The sequence below is a fragment of the Rhinolophus sinicus genome, chromosome X (genome assembly GCF_036562045.2).
Source record: "Rhinolophus sinicus isolate RSC01 chromosome X, ASM3656204v1, whole genome shotgun sequence".
NCBI lineage: Eukaryota > Metazoa > Chordata > Mammalia > Chiroptera > Rhinolophidae > Rhinolophus > Rhinolophus sinicus.
This window is the reverse complement of record NC_133768.1, coordinates 3,272,244-3,284,540: the sequence shown is the minus strand read 5'-3', so window position 1 is coordinate 3,284,540 and position 12,297 is coordinate 3,272,244. Positions and strand designations below refer to the sequence as shown.

The 12,297-nt window shown below is 47.1% G+C and overlaps 1 long non-coding RNA gene across 16 annotated transcripts in view; it reads left to right on the top strand.

The window, feature by feature from the left end:
* The window catches only part of LOC109435144 (uncharacterized), a 278,364-nt gene that overhangs the window by 208,925 nt on the left and 57,142 nt on the right, over window positions 1–12,297 (top strand). For 15 of the 16 annotated variants that reach the window (XR_012493462.1, XR_012493461.1, XR_012493454.1 and 12 more), the window contains one exon: window positions 10,570–10,666. The exons of the other annotated variant lie outside the window; for it this stretch is intronic. This is a non-coding gene — a long non-coding RNA (uncharacterized LOC109435144). The remainder of the gene's footprint in view (window positions 1–10,569; window positions 10,667–12,297) is intronic. 16 annotated transcript variants of the gene reach the window in all.

Genomic DNA, 12,297 nt, shown 5'->3' with positions numbered 1-12,297 from the left:
GGCACCGAGACAGAGCTGGGCAGTGGAGACAGGGAGGCAGGAAGGTACAGGCGTCGTGATGGGTGATTTGCCGCTCGTGTCAGGGAGGTGGGTCCTGTTATACTGACGACGGCGCAGACATGTGGGGAGAATTCACGCGCAAGTGCTTTGCAAATGCTGAGACTTTGTAAGAACTCCAGTTACCAAGGTTCCCAGGACGTGTCCTCCCCAGCACACCCTGCTCAGGTCCCCGTTCAGGGGATAAAACGGGAGTCGGAAGGGGCACTGGGGCACAGGACAGCGCCAACACTTTTTAGAACTTTGTAGACTTCCGGCCCGAGTGACCTCCTGACTTTGGTTTAAGGCCTCAGGTCATGACTCTCTGATACTATGCTACTTGAATAGATTCAATCATTTAGATTTCCCACTTTCCAAACGGCTTCAAATGCAGACATTTGTGCCTCCTAGAAAGAAACGTGGTAGAGCTACGAGGTCACACGGAAAAAGAAATGCAGGAAGGTCATGACATTGCCTATTGTTTTGTCTCCGACATGCACAGATGGATGACTATTGAATTCTTGTCCCCAGTGACCCGATGGACAGTCAGTAAATACTGTTTTCTTGACAGCTTACATATTTCCTACGATTGAAATAACAGTTACAAATCTGTACCATGAGTTCTTCTTTCACCACGGACACATTTTCTCTTCAGCAACACATGGCGGTATTTTGCTGGCAAATTGGGATGATACATTGGCTTGGAAGCTGAATCCAGATGCAGCATATACAGTGAGACTGTGCCTCGTGGGGGAAGGCGAGGGCTTTTAACAGTTATTTATTCTTGTTATTATGATGTTTATGACTGTTGGATTAGTCCGGCTCTCCAGACTTTGCTGGCAGCAATGACAAAAATCGTAGTTCATAGTAAGATCGTCTCAGCCGTTTATTTAGTTTATGTATTAGCTCTCAATTACGTTCAAAGTCTCTCCCTGCTGCCAGTTGATCTCAGCAGATGTGGGGTTCGCTAGTCCAGAGAAAGCATTCGTTTGGCGTGCTTTCTGTGGGAGGAACAATTAAATCGCCCCAGGGCCCAACCGAATAAAAAGTTGCTCACAGCCATGCATGGGAGGTGGGCTGCACCAGTTAGCATGCCCCTGAACTTGCATGTGGTGGACGGCAGTATTTACCACCTGCTTTGCAGCCCCCGACGCCAAAAGCGGGCACCTATTTTCCCCAACTCTCCAGGGAAGGCAAAACAGACGTATGTTTTGTTTCTGTTTCTTCCTTTAGCAGATTTTGAGCTCACGTGTTGAGCCCCGCGTTGAGAGAAGTAGGGGCGTTGGGGGAAAGGACAGCGCCCAAAGTTCTGTTCCATTGTCCTGGCTCTTCAGCGTTTAGTATTTACTGAGAAGATAAGACTGTTATGCAAGCAGTAGAAGCCAAGAACAGATGAGCAGAGCAGAGTTGGGGGTTAATTGTTTTAAAGCACGGCTTACTGTGTACTTAGGGACACAGAGCAATTTTCTCCACCCCCATACCCTCTTCAGGGTTTGTGTAGAGACTGTTGCTTGTTAATTAATTGTCAAAGTCAACATTTGTCTCACTTAGAAAATTTTTCTCAAAATATAAATGCATGTATAGAGGGTGCCAAAAAAATGTAAACACATTTTAAGAAAGGAAAAACCTGTATTAAAACTGTAATGCTCAAGATACCGGGGGTGCCAAGAAAATGTATACACGCGACTATCTGTGTATATCGCATACACACACACACGTCATAACTTTTCATACCTACAGGGATGATCCTCAGGGCTGCTGTGTCAGCCTCGGTCTCTCTCTTGGACCCTTGCATTTGGAAGCCATCGCCATGTTGTGGCTGAGCCCATGTGGAGAAGAATCAGGGTGTCCCCCCCACCCCCCAGCTAAATCCCCAGATCTTAGCCAGCTCACAACCTGCCACCAAGAGGAATTATGAAAGACATGCCCTCGAGTGACCCCCGTCAGCAGACACCGTGGGGAGCAGAGACAGTCGTCCCCCGGGCACTGCCCACATGGCGCTGTCAGCACCCAAGCCGCCCTGGGTTTAGGGTACACCGAGCTCAGGCTTGGGTCCCCCAGAGAAGAACCCTTAGTGTTCTCAGCCTCCTGCAGCTCGCTCTCCTGGGCTCTCAGAAGGTCATGTACGAGCCATGGGGGAAACCCTGGGTGTGGTCAGCCAACCAGAAGCTGCCGCACAGAGATCCAAAGGGTAATACGCCTTCTTTCTTGTCTGCCTGTCAAGTGTTGCTTGAGGACCCGTCATCCTCAGGATCTAAACAGAGCCCTTGTGGTCAGAACGTCCAGACACGTCATTTGCAGGCTTTGTGCCCGGCAGTACAGGGCAGAGCTTAGGAGGGCACGTGAGACTCAGCAGAAAGTACCTGGTGTGACTGGATGATTGGCTTTCCCTTCCATTCTGAGGACACAGAAGGACAAGAGCAGCAGAAGACGTGTGCTGGTCACCTGCTCACGATATGGATCATTACTGTGGAAGACGGGGCTTTCCAAAAAATGGCCCAAGTGTATTTCTAGTCCCAGATACTCTTCCAGAACGTCCTTCCCCTTCCCCATCAAGCAGGGGCGTCCTTGTCTGCTTTGGCTAACAAAGGACCGTGGGAGTGACACAGTGTGACCGCAGAGTCTTACGACGTACACAGTGATACGGCTGTAGCCTTGTTCTCTTTCAGGACCCTCAACCTGGGAAGCAAGCGGCATCTTGTGAGGAAGCACAGGTCCCATGCAGATGCGTGCGTGGAGGGAAACCGAGGCCCCCCGCAACCAGATGTTAACCAGGCAGGGATGCGAGGAAAACACGGTCTCGGACGGGCTGCTCCAGCCTCCGTCACACCGCTCTGGTTGGTGCAACACGGAGCAGAGGCGCCCTTCCAAAGTGAGCCAGGCCCACATTGCACACGTGTGAACAACAACAGCAAAACACAAATCTGTTCTTTTCACGGGGATTAGTGTCATAACAAAGCCTAAACTGTGGCTTCGGGACTGGGGTGGGCAGAAGTCAGAAGGTCCTTGAAGAGGTTGCTAGTGAAACCTGATAATTCTTGAAGAGGTTGTCAAGAGCTCAGAGGAAACTGAAGAAAATGTCATTGGAAACTCAACGAAAAGGGTCCTTTGCTACGTGGAGGCAGATAATGTAGCAACGCTGTCTCCTGAAATAACTTGGCAAATGGAAAGTCTCCCCATTGAATTGGATAATGTCGCTAAGATCAGAGTGTCAGAGGTGCCACCTGCGTTCTTCCGTCTGCCCATAAGAAAATTAAAGAGGAGACATGAGTTTCAGAACAAAACATTAACTGTAAAAAACAGCCAGGTACTGCCGAATGCAAGCTTACACTGTTTCTCGTTCCCAGGCTTTCCAGATGGCAAATGGTTCTCAAATTAAGAAATATCTCCCAGCCAAGGATCGAATCCAGGGTGCTGTCAGGAAAACATGGCCTAAAAAATGAACAAACAAAAGAAAACAGAAACAGACTCATCGATACAGAGACCAAACTGATGGCGGCCAGATGGGAGGGGGGGTTGCAGGTGGGTGAAAAGGGGGACGGGATTAATAAGGACAAACTGCCAGCAATAAAATAACTCACGGTGCTATATACAGCATAGGGCACGTAGTCAATAATATCATAATAAATATGGATGATGTCACATGGCTACTACACTTACTAGGGAGATGCTTTGCAAGGTTGACAGCTGTCTAATCACTGTGTTGTACACCTGACACTAATAGAATATTGTATGTCAGCTGTCATTTAAAACTTTTATTTAGTTAAGTGTGTTTTTCCAGGACCCATCAGCTCCAAGTCAAGTGGTTGTTTCCATCTCGTTGTGGAGGGCGCAGCTCACAGTGGCCCATGTGGGGATCGAACCGGCAACCTTCTTGTTAAAAGCACCGCACTTTAACCAACTGAGCTAACCGGCCGTCCTGTCAGCTGTAATTTAAAAAGTAACTTAAAAAAATAAATATGGATGCAAGGGTGAATATAAAACCGTTTGTTAGATTTATGGTGGTTCCTCGTAGAATTTATCAGATTTCTGTAGCAGTCGTAAGGGCATGTGCCGCGGATCTTCTTGGTTAAATGCTGGAGATGCTAAGAATCCGTACATAGGCTGTTGACCCACAGTAATTCCACAGGGAACTCAAGAAAAAACAGGGCTTCCATCGGGGAGACTTGGGGGTGAGGCCTGTTTAAAAGCGTGAACTCCAGTAAGATTCATGGAAACCATAGGAAGCTTTAAAGGACTTGTGTTGGTGGACGTACCTCCAACTCAGAATAGAAAAGACAGAGATGGTACAGAATGAAAAAGCTTTGGATCCTGGGTGTCCAGGCTGAGAAAAATACTCCGTGTGGGACCTGGGCAGCATTTTATGGGAAGAGAAACACTGACTCAGGGGGGAAAAAAATGAACTCCCAGAAGGCGGAGCCCCGAGCTGCAGGGAGCCCTGCTCAGACCCGTCGGCTTTAGTCGGGGATGTGCTCAGCTGCATTTCCCATGTGCTTTGCTGCATTTTCAACGGCATTAGCTGCAGTGGTTATCCTGGGACTGTCCCCACTGCACGATGGGTGTGAGTGTTTGGAGAGGGGTCAGCTGTTTGTGTCCCTATGTCCCACATCTTCAGATGAAAAGGCACCTTCTCTGCCCCTGGTCCTTATTTAGATGCTAAATCATCCACCACCAAAGAGCAGACTGTGATGGTTTTCATATATGTCCACGAACTCTTGACCTTCCTCCACATCCAGAAGCGGGAGTTGGGGGTGGGGGGTCCCTCCTACAGAGGCTGGGTGGGCCTTTGTGACATCCTTAGGGGAAAGAATGCAGCAGTGTTCAGGCTGTGCTTCTGAGGCCGGTTAGAAAGATGCAGGAGGCCGTGGCTGCTGGCATCTCTTGGGAACATGGCTGTTGGAGCTGTGACGCGTCCTGTAAGAAGTCTGGCTACCCTGAGGTCACTGCGTGGAGAGACCATGCAGAGAGGTGGGGGAGGGCAGGGGGCAAGGGGAGCAGCCTCCAGCTGTTTGCGCCACCCCAGCCTGGCTCCCAGACACACGAATGGAGAGGCCTTTGAGACCATCCCTGGGCCGGCCCCTGTCTGATGGCAGCTGCAGGCCAGGGAGCTGCTTCTTCCGTGAGCAAAGCACATGTGACCCTCTAAGCCCGGGTGGGGGGTGGGGCTGGTTTGTCACACAAGGACGAAGTGGAGCAGCTGTGTTCTTTGGTTTGTCATCTGGGCCAAACACCACGTTTTCTGGTGACGTTCCCTTCTCCTTGCATTAGTGGAGCAATTAGTATTTCTCAGTGTCTGCTTTGTATCGTTCGGATGAATCTGGACGCCTTCACAGGGCAGACAATTTGATTATGTTGTTGTAATGCTGAGTATTGTTTAACCTTCCTTTTCTGTTTAAACGCACTTTGCTTTAGCGTACATGTCAGGATGGAGTTTTTCTTACCCTCACTCCCTCGGACTTCTTAGAAACAGCCCATGGCAGCGACGAAGGCCCCGTCCCTACATGCTTCTCTGGTGACCCACTCTGAGGCTGTCCTTGGTCCCACACGGCCATTCTGAGGAGGCCTCACTCACGCTGGTTGCAAAGTACAGCAAACCGCCCCCCTCATACGGACGTCTGGCTTCACCCGGTGACATGTGGGGGCGCTGTTTGTGCGTGTTTGCGTGGAGGACAGCAGGGCAGGCTTTGCTCTGCGTTTTCATCCCTTCCGTCGTGAGGGGACCTCACTGGGCATGAAGCCGGCGGCTCCCAGGGGCGGATTCCAGCATCACCGCTGACCAGAGCGCAGCTGTCCCAGAGGTCAGTTGTCCCAGAGGTCAGCTGTCCCACCGGTCTGCAACACTGCCAGCTCCCGGGGTCTCATAGGAGCTGCCAGAGCTGCCACTGAGCGTCTTCATGGGGGAAGGGAAGTGGCGTCACTGGGCTGGTGACACCTTTTCTCCCCTGTTCAGCTCAGTCCTGTTGTTTTTTTCGTGCTGCTGGTTGCAACCTAGGCTGGCACCTTTCTTTTTATTTTTCTCATGCTCTTACTTCAACCACAATGTTTTGGTCTGAGCCTGAATACCAGACATGGAAAACCCCCGATCAAAAGCGTAATACGGACCTCCAGAGTTAACCTTTGTTTATCCCGCAAAAAGGGCTCTGCCCTGAAGCAGCCACATTCCATTAAATGCCGTTTCTTTTATTTCCGGTGCAGTGAGGAAGGGCCCTCCGGAGGACTTCACAGGGCGGCCACAACCGCCTTTACCTGACTTTATCGGAATAGAACACATTCATGGGGCACAAAAATAAAATTAAAAATATAGCACGACTCACAGAACTCTATGAAAGTTACGCAAGGATAAAACCGAAAGGATTATGTTTTAAAGTCTCGGGACATTGACTGTTATTCCTTCTAAAATACGTCCCGTGGCATTATTTCCTGGAATGCCCAGAATTTTTTTCAAACGACCCTAATGCCTAAACCACAAGCATGCAGAGCATACAAGCTGCAGAGACAGTATGTTGGTATTTTCCCTTAATGGGGTTTACTTGTAGCCTCGAGCGTTATTCCCCTGAAGTGTTACATCAGAACAATTAGTTCTCGAATGAAAGTGTCATTCAAAACGTGTAAAAGACTGTGTAATCCCCAAAGCACTCTAGTCTCACCCCAACTCTGTGACGGGCGTCCAGGCTCACCATCGAAATGCAATTAAAACGCAAACGTCAAACAGAGGAAGTCCCAACAAGAACCAGAAACGGATTCCAAAGTATCTTCTCATGTCATTTCCCTCCTAAAAGATGCTCTTTCAAAGCCCAAATTCCTGGTTATTCCACAGCACCGAAGAATAGTGGCTTTTCAGTCATCCAGCTGGCCCTGACCTTCCAGTAACACACCCTCATCATACCTACGTCCTGGCTTGGCTGGGGGCCCGTCACCGCCATGGGCTCTGATAGAAACCAAGTGACCACAGCCAGGCCACCCGGGGTGGTCTTTTCCAGCTGCCTTTCCAGGGCCCGGCCTTCTGTCCTCTCCCAGCTTCTCCTGTGCAAGGGGTCTGGTCTACCCGCAACGGCAGCGATACGCTAAATTCACGAGTGAGCCAGCGAGATGGGGCACGGAGGGAGGAACAAAAACTAACTTTCTTTCCTTAGTAAAAAGAGGCAACACGAGTGATCAAATTCTCAGTCGAGGCAAAATAAAAAAAAGTTTTTCTTGAAAAGATCGAGCCTTTCTTTGACAGTGTGACTTGTAGGGTTGGTTGGACCTAAAACAAGGCAAGGGTTCTTCTACGTTTGTCTCAGGCAGTTTGGGAATGAGCCCTTCTGTATCCTGAGAACCAAATGTCGTGAATTAATTACAAACTGCACATTTAGTTTCCATTTAATACAGCAGAGAAGAAGCAAATTCATGATGGGAAGGGGTTGGGACGCTTGTGGCTCCCTGATGGCTATTTTTAGGGCAAAAGGCAGCGACGTTTGCACTTTCACTGCTTGAAATGCATTGACCCGTCGAGTCTTTGATTTTCCTCCATTGAAAGACCATGTTTATGTGTTTGCTTTGGAAGCTTGCGTCCTTCCCTAAGGAAAGGCAGCTTTCAGAAGCCAGTCTGAATTTACGTTACCTAAAGTAGCAGGATACTAGACGCTCTTTTATATCAGCACAGACTTCTGGTCTGTGTGATGCTGTGTAACTGGAAGGACAGATACAGGACTAGGTGTAGGCATGGACGAGGCACGTCCAACCAGTCACATTTGATGGCTTCACTTTCAAAGGAGCAGATGCCCACACATTTACCTTCACTCTCAAAATCCCTTACCTGGTTTCGTCCTCAAACAGCTCTGCCCCGGCTTTAAAGGAGGGGGTGTGGGTCAAGCAGTTATGAGCACACACTATGGCACGGGATGGTCTTCACATCTTGTTTGCTGTGTGGCCTCAGGCAAGTTCCTTAACCTCTCTGTGCCTCGGGTGTTCTCGTGTGCAGAGTGGGGATAATGACAGAACACCTACGTGTGGAATTGTTTGAGAATTAAACACACGAAATGAAAGGTTAATGGCACGGTTCGTGGCATATAGTGGGTGCTATAGAAGGGTTATCTGCTGCTGCTGTTATACTCTTAGGGGTAGAAAACAGTCGTCCTGGGGGTCAGTTGATGTCCCCAGGCCCACAGCAGCAGACGTGGTTTCGGTCTAGCTCCTCGGGACAGCTTTGCTGGTGGGGGTTGAGGCATGACGAGGTGCTCTGGAGCCTTGGTTGTCCCAGCTTTCCAGAGGCCCCCAACTCCTGGAACAAGGGCTGTGCTTCTCTTATATCTGATTCCCTTTCCTGTGGGCATCTGGGGTCTCAGCGGAACAAACGCCTGTGCTCTCAGAGCGAGGGCGAGAATCCCATCACTTATAGAAGTGACGGAGGCCTGCGGAAGGTTCAGTGGCACAGTGATTTCCCAGTTTCAAGTAACAATTCCTCACTTACGTGGATGCAAAGATGTAATGGAAACATCATCCCACACTTAGGTCTTTAAGACAAGGAATTCAGACATCCATGGAGACCCCGCAGAATGGGTCTAAAAAGATACTATGTTTTGTATTTCTTACATTTTATTTCTATAGGAATTTATGCTTCTGGATTGATTGGTCTATTCTACTTGTATTTTGCTTGTGTTTTTCACTTTAAGAGAGAACAAGAACAGACATCTACATATCTGGGAAAGAGTTTTGTAGGGAAGCAGAATTAGTAAAGAAATAATTGAGGGCCAGCATCAGATCTCCAAGCAGGTAGAAAATATACACCAAACCCCAAATTCTGGGTGTATCATTTGATACAGCCCTGGCAAACGTGGCTTTCTGTCTGTAAGAAATCAGACGTGAACCATTTTTGGACATTAAGTAGCTTATAAAAAAACTATTTTCTGAGGAGTTGAGTGAAGGCATGAACAATAGCCATCAGATTTAAATTTCCTGAAAACCCTCTAGAGTTTAAAGTAAAAGCAATTTTGACTTTGGCACGCTGCATCTCAGAGTTGGCTGAGCCAAACGTATTTCAAAGACAATTGGAACTCGCAGTTAACCCTCAACCATGCTGTTTTCCGCCAGCCTGAAAACCATGTCTTATTTTATCCAGAAATGTTAGTCTTCACATCGTGAGGAAAAATGTCAATTTGGACACATGCAAAGTGAAGGAGAATTTTCAAGTGACGATGAAGGGTCTGTAAAATATATTTGTAAGGTCTGGTAGCCGATCTTCAGGGCAGCTCTGACGAGTCCTGTGTCTGAGTGTCGCCGGTCTCGTGTGGTTCTCTGCCTCGTGGAACCATGCTCGGTCTGCGTGACCAAAGGAAGGGACAGTTTGCGTGTTCTGTGTGAGAGAGGAGCTGGATTTCATACCCTGGGGACACGTTTCCACATGAGTTGTCCAAGTATCGGGTTCCTCTCTACATTGCAATCATCTATGGCTGCATGTACGTGAGCAAGGCAAAGAGAAACCAGCTTTTGGATCCAAAGAAAGTGTTAGTTTGGCAACCTTATCCTGGTTTTATCCAAAATCAGCACATGACGTTTCAGGATGTCAAAAATTCAACCTTCCTGTATCTTTGGCTTCTGCTTTACAAATAGTGGAGTACGCAGCCTCTCCAAACGGATATTCTGTCTTGTATCCTTTGTGTTTGTTAAGTTGGGAAAGGTGTGAAAGACACATAGGCAGCAGAATAACGTTTTCTCCGAGAAACAATCGACACAAAAGTCCTCGGTTTCCGCCACGGAGTATCTCATAATTCTCCCCTTTGGAACAACCTTAGGGGAAATATTCCATTCCCCAGAACTTGCACAAACAGAGCCTGAAAGTCCCAACCCACTGGCACGCAATCAGGGTCTGACTTGTTTCTCTACACTGAACATTTTGAAGTTCCTGGATGGCAGCGAGATGAAAAGTAACGTTTTCCCTTAAATGACTACTTTGTAGCAATGAATATACCCATTGTCCTCCGGACTTCAAACACATGGCATCGTTCTCATGTCGCTTTGAACTCAGTCTGCTGTTTGGCACCGTTTGCAGTGTAGCCACTGGAAAATTTTTCATGGTCCTGTAGGCACAACTGTAATATTTGAAGCCGTGGTTTTCAGCAGACCTGGTTTCCTGGGAAAGAGGTACATACCGACCACGTCACTACCTGCGTCTCCTGCATTTCGTATCCAACATTGTCTCCAGGTGTCTCCGTTTCTGTTGGCGCCCGGGCAAGTGTGTGCTCGTGCTGCCTTTTCCTCCGCTGCTAGAACATTCCGTGGACGCTATCCAAGAATGAAACCTATGGTTCCCACTTGTATTATGGCAAATTGCAGTCACCCGTCTTGCTCATCAAAAAATAAAAAAAAGAGAGAGAGAAAAAATCCCATTTGTTTAAGGCAGTAAAAGTTTATGTGCATTGGAGGGAGGTGGCAGGAAGAAATTAAGCACAGCAGTAAATCCCGGCAGACAAGGATACTGAATGTTAAGTGTCTGCTTTATTTGCTTATTAGGCGAATAATTGCAACGCTGGCCTCAATTTTATTATCTTTTAGGAGAGAAGAAGACGTGCAGGCTTCACATGATGCCAGATTTTCGAGACTAATAATCTCCTTCGCAGCAGGTGGGAGCTGCCGGACGTCATACATCCAGGTACTTGATTTGCATTGTCAGGTAGACCGCGTGTAGCCCATCTGCGGCAACTATGTAGATGAGGTCGTTTCATTCATATGTATTGGCATCTTTTTCACATCAAGGTCGCAGTGAAGGTTTTATAATGCACCCTGCGGAAAATGAAACCCCTGAACGCAGTAATGTGGGAGTAAATTAGGTTGCTCTCTAGACAGCATTGTCGTAGTTTGTCACTTGTAGCCATCGAGCCAAACTTCATCATGTCACTATTTATTATTTAAAGATTTCTATGAAAAATATAGTTAGCATACAACGTTATATGAGTTTCAGGGGTATACACCCTAGTTGTTCAACATTTATAGACCTAAAGAAGTGATCACCACGATAAGTCTGGCAACCATCTGACACCTTTCCACGCTGTCACAATATTATCGACTGTATTCCCTGTGCTGCATATTACATCCCCGTGACTTGTTTGTTTTCTGCCTGAAAATTGGAACCTCTTATTACCCTTCCCTTCGACCCTCCCACTTTAATTTTTTTCCATTACAGTTGACATTCAATAGTATTTTATGTTAATTTCAGGTGTAAGACATAATGATTAGACGTTTATATCATTTAGGAAGGGGTCCCCCTGACTAGTCTAATACCCACCTGGCACTATGCGTAGGTATTACCATGTTATTGATTATATTCCCTAGGCTTTGCTTTACATCACCGTGACTATTTTGTAACTGCCAATTTGTATTTCTTAATCCTTCCGCCTTTTTCACCAACGCCAACCACACTCCCATCTGGCAACCATCAAAATGTTCTCTATCTATGAATTTGTTTGTGTTTTGCTTGTATCTTTGTTTGTTCTTTAGGATTCCACATATAAGTGAAATCACACTGCGTCTGTCTTTCTCTCTCTGACGTACTCCCCTCAGCACAATACTTCCAGGTCCATCCATGCAGCGGCAGATGGCAACAACCCATCCACATCTATGGCTGAGCAAAAATTCAACTCTACATGATATACCACCTCCTCTTTCTCCATTCTTCCATCGACAGACACCCAGGCAGCCTCCGCATCTTGGCCACTGTAAATGCTGCAGTGAACATACGGATGCACATGTCCCCTCAAAGTAGTGTTTTAGGTTTCTTCAGATAAACACCTGGAAGTGGGATTACTTCCTGGAAGTGGGAAGAAGGCTTCCTGGGTCCTTCTTTGTCTCTTGTTATAGCCTTTCTTTTAAAGTCTGTTTTGTCTGGTATAAGTATTGCTGCCCAGCTTTTTTTTCATGAAATAACATTTTTCATGAAACAGCGTTTTTCATGAAATAACTTTTTCCATCCCTTTATTTTCTTTTGATCTGAAGTGAGTCTCTTGTAGGCAGTGTATATAAGGGTTGTGTTTTCTTATCCATTCAGCCCTTGTATGTCTTCGGATTGGAGCATTTATTCCATTTTCATTGAAAGTAATTGTTTTGGGCATTTTATTATTCATATTGCTTTGTTTTGGTTTTTTCCATCTTAAAGAGTTCCTGTAAGACTCCTTGTAATACTGGTTTGGTGGTGAGGGACTCCTTTAGCTTTTTCTTCTCTGGGAAGTTATTTATTTGTCCTTTGATTCTAAATGATAGCCTTGCTGGGTAGAGTTGTCTTGCATG